Source organism: Gouania willdenowi, unplaced genomic scaffold (genome assembly GCF_900634775.1).
Source record: "Gouania willdenowi unplaced genomic scaffold, fGouWil2.1 scaffold_387_arrow_ctg1, whole genome shotgun sequence".
NCBI lineage: Eukaryota > Metazoa > Chordata > Actinopteri > Blenniiformes > Gobiesocidae > Gouania > Gouania willdenowi.
The window spans coordinates 30,971-35,013 of record NW_021145147.1 but is presented as its reverse complement, the minus strand read 5'-3'; the positions used below and the strand labels follow the sequence as shown (position 1 = coordinate 35,013).

The window sequence follows — 4,043 nt, the reverse complement described above, 5'->3', positions numbered from 1 at the left end:
GTCCAGGCACCTAGCTGAGAGATCTCCACGGGAAGAAAGGAGAACAAAGAAATTGTATTATGTTTGAAAGTTACAAACGAAAACATTTTTGGAAGGATTTCTACAGAAATTGAAATTGCAAATATTGTCTGTTCGATCACACTCGTTTCATGTAACGCAATAACCAACAGAATGCTATTTTAAAGTGTTTATCATTTAAAAGTGCTTAAAAATACCAGAAAACATCACAAATGTTAGTGTGAGGTATCTACGGCAACCATATAGTTAAGAGGAGGCATAACATGATTTTTGATATTTATGTCTATGAGTAATTACAGGTAAAATGCATTAATTAATTCCTAAAGTGATTCTAGGATATTTTCCAGTCATGTTTGGTATCAAACCCTTTCGTAATTCATGATATTTCAGGATATGATGTTGAAAAGATGTTTTGAAATATGTGGAATTAATTATTAGGCATTCTTTTATGTTTAGAATCATCCCTTGTCGCCTGTCTCTGTCTTACACTTACACACACCCAAGACACACCCACAAGCTGAAAGCAGAGACATTGACCAATCACCGAAATGATCACAGAAGGATCCACCCAGACGCCTCCTCCAAAAGGCGTCGCCAAACGCCCTTTAAAAAAAGACGCGCGACTAGAAACTATGGTTTTGGACGCGGGCGTTCATGCTCACCCGTCTTCCCTCATGTTTCCAGTCTTTCATTTCATTTTTATTTTTAGTTGAAACAGTTAGATTTTGTAATCAACAGCTGCTTGGTTCGGACGAATTCCGCACCCAGTGACGTGCGTAACAGCCATAAGGAAGCCCGGCCCGCGACCCTTGGGGTTAGCCAAGAGCCATTATCGAAGCCAGCTGCGAAGGCCTAACCGCCCGGATCGGCTGAAGGGGCTAAATTCTGTGGAACCGAAACAGAACCAACGGTGGCACGTCCTGCTGCATTGCTCAAACAGCACCTCCAGGTCCAACCCTGACATCTTCAAGGTACAAGAATGAACTCTCATCAGCAACTTTCATCTACAATAGATCACATACATATTTCCATAACTACAAACTTACACGCATTAACAACATGCTACACACACAGTACATCTCATTCATGTTTGTTCGTCTCCCCCTTGTCCGTCCTCCTCTCTTTGTTATGAGCTCTCTTTATTTTATTCTTTGATTTTATGATTTTATTATTGAATATGTATCCTGCATTTTTATTCAATATTTAGTAGATTAGCATCCTTCTAGATTAGTGATTTCACTTTATTACGTATAATCCTCACTTTTATTAGCCTAGAAATGCATTTTATCATGATTTAATTATCCCATTTCAATTGATATTTTGACTGTGTTAATTGTTGACTTTTGAATAAAAGGTTAAACATAATATTTGATTCCTCTGACTCATTAAAGCTGTGACTATGGTGTAGATGTCTGGTAGAATTCACTTTTCCCTGGTTTCACATTGATGAGTTTAGTCTAAAAACTTAGACATATTTCTCCTGTTAAAAGGAGTGGCACCCCGCAAATTTGAAGTAATATTAATAATCATAATTAATATTCTTAGTTATATAACCCATTAATAATAACTCATCTCATCTTCCTACAGTATGGACACACTTTAAAAAAGAAAATAAATCAATGAAATAAACAATCTGGATCTGATCTGGATGAAACTCAGTGGGATCATTGATTAACCAACCCAATATAACTGAGTCACATTTTATACAGATCCATCAATTACAAACCCAGATATGAATTTATATGATGATGAGAGATAGGCATTTTTTTATCTCTGAAACTGATCAGAATCAGTTTATTGATCAGGAGTCCCTCCGGCAGCTGAAATCTTTCCTCCTTGGTGGAGGTAATAAAGCAGATGAAGTGTACGGCAGAGGTTTGAATCCTGTCAATAATGTGATTATTATTATTATTATTATTATTATTATTATTATTATTATTATTATTATTAATAAATGAATGTCTTTCTCCCACAGACTCTGTTCCTGTGGTCTCTCAGAGAGAAGCTGTGCAGCTCTGTCCTCAGTCCTCAGCTCTCAGTCCTCCAGTGTGAAACATCTGGACCTGAGTAACAATGATCTGCAGGATTCAGGAGTGAAGCTGCTGTGTGAAGGACTGAAGAGTCCTCACTGTAAACTGGACTCTCTCAGGTCAGTGGATCACATGTTCCATCAATATTGTCCTGTTCCTCATCTCCTCACTTGTTTCCTGAGTTGTGGATGTTTTTCTGAATGCAGTCTGTCAGGTTGTGTCATCACAGAGGTGGGCGGGGCTTCTCTGGCAGCAGCTTTGAGCTCCAACTCCTCCAGTGTGAGAGAGCTGGACCTGAGCTACAACCATCCAGGAGACTCAGCAGTGAAGCTGCTCTCTCAGACACTGCACACTCTGAGGTGAGACACATCACAGCAGCTCATCACATGTTCACATCAATCCCCATCACATGTGTGACAGAGAGCTGTATCAGAGGAATGTGATGAAGGTGTGAGAGGTGGGACACTAAAGGAGGAGGACTGGGACAGGTTAGAGGGATGAAGGACAGAGATAAGAAGGTAGTGAGGAGTGAGGAGAGGCTGATAGAGAACTATGAGGAGCTGATGAAGGAATGAGAGAGAAGATCAGAGGAGGTGGAACCAATCAGTGAGGATTGTGTTCATACAAAAATATAAATATATCTTATGAAATTATATTTTAATTTTTTCTCTGTCACAAGTTATCAAGTCAAAAAATTAGGGATGAACCGAAATGTAAATTACTGGTCGAAAACCCAAATAAATGATTGCATTTTTAGTCTGAATGTTACAAACCACTAAAATTAAAACATTGCAATTGTATAAATAAAAACCAATGTTTCAAATAATCAATCGATTAAAGGTAGGGTAGGGGATTTTTTCCAGATACTCTTTTTAAGTTTTTGGTTGAAATTTTCCTAATGTTCTGACAGAAATTAAGATCTTATGTTCTCTGAAAATGGAACAAAGAAAATCCATCATGTGTAGCAGCTGTAAACCTGTAAAAACTTTGACCAATGAAAATGTGGCCACACCGGCCTGTCATTGCCCGATCCCGTTTGATCTCGGAAGCTAAGCACGTCTGGGCCTGGTTAGTAGTTGGATGGGAGACCACAGAGAATTCCAGGTGCCACAGTGGGGTGGCAGTCACCCCAGTGGTATCTGTCATTGTGTCCTTGGGCAAGGCACTTCACCTACATTGTCTAGTATGAATGCAGTGTGTGAGTGAGTGTTGGTGGTGGTCGGAGGAGGGGCCGATGGCGCACTATGGCAGCCTCGCTTCCGTCAGTCTGCCCCAGGGCAGCTGTGGCTACAATAGTTGCTTACCACCACTAAGTGTGGAGTGAAAGAGTAATGCCTTAATTCTGTAAAGTGACTTTGAGTGTTTGATAAAGCGCTATATAAAATCGATGCATTATTATTATTAAAATAGATGGTTTATTTTTTTATTAACCAATCACGTCTCTCTGTCTCCCTGCTCGTTCTCCACCCCTGTGTGTACGAGCCCACACTCAAAGTGCGTCATTGGTGACGGACTTAAAACAGAGTTTTCAGTTATGTTTTTTAACATACAGTATATAATGATAAAGTTTAGTGTTTACTTATTGCTGAATGAGACGGCGTAGTTTCTACACAATACAAACAATGAGCTTAGATCCACTTCTGCAGCAGCGGTGCTAATGCATGTGAGTGAGACGGAGCACAGAGGGGAGGGGGGTAAGCTACATTCAAAATCATGCTAGCTTTCTAAAATCACCTACCCTGCCTTTAAAATATGAAAATATTTATTTAGCGCTGACATTCCAATAATGCATAATATAAAATAAAATAATAAAATGTTTAACTTGACCCACTTATACAATTATTAAAACAGAAATATGTATGTTTTAAATCTATTTCAAACTGTAGACTTACGTAATAAATATCATTTTTTTAACAATTGTTAGAGTTTTCGAGCTAACTCTCGTGTTCAGTACCAGAGATTTCATACAGAGAGACATAGTCAGAGGCTTTGCTG

The 4,043-nt window shown here is 38.9% G+C and overlaps 1 pseudogene; it reads left to right on the top strand.

Annotated features, from left to right (window-relative positions):
• The first annotated feature begins 3,046 nt into the window (after positions 1 to 3,046).
• LOC114460064 (uncharacterized) lies at positions 3,047 to 3,164 on the top strand (annotated as a pseudogene).
• The last annotated feature ends 879 nt before the right edge of the window (positions 3,165 to 4,043 follow it).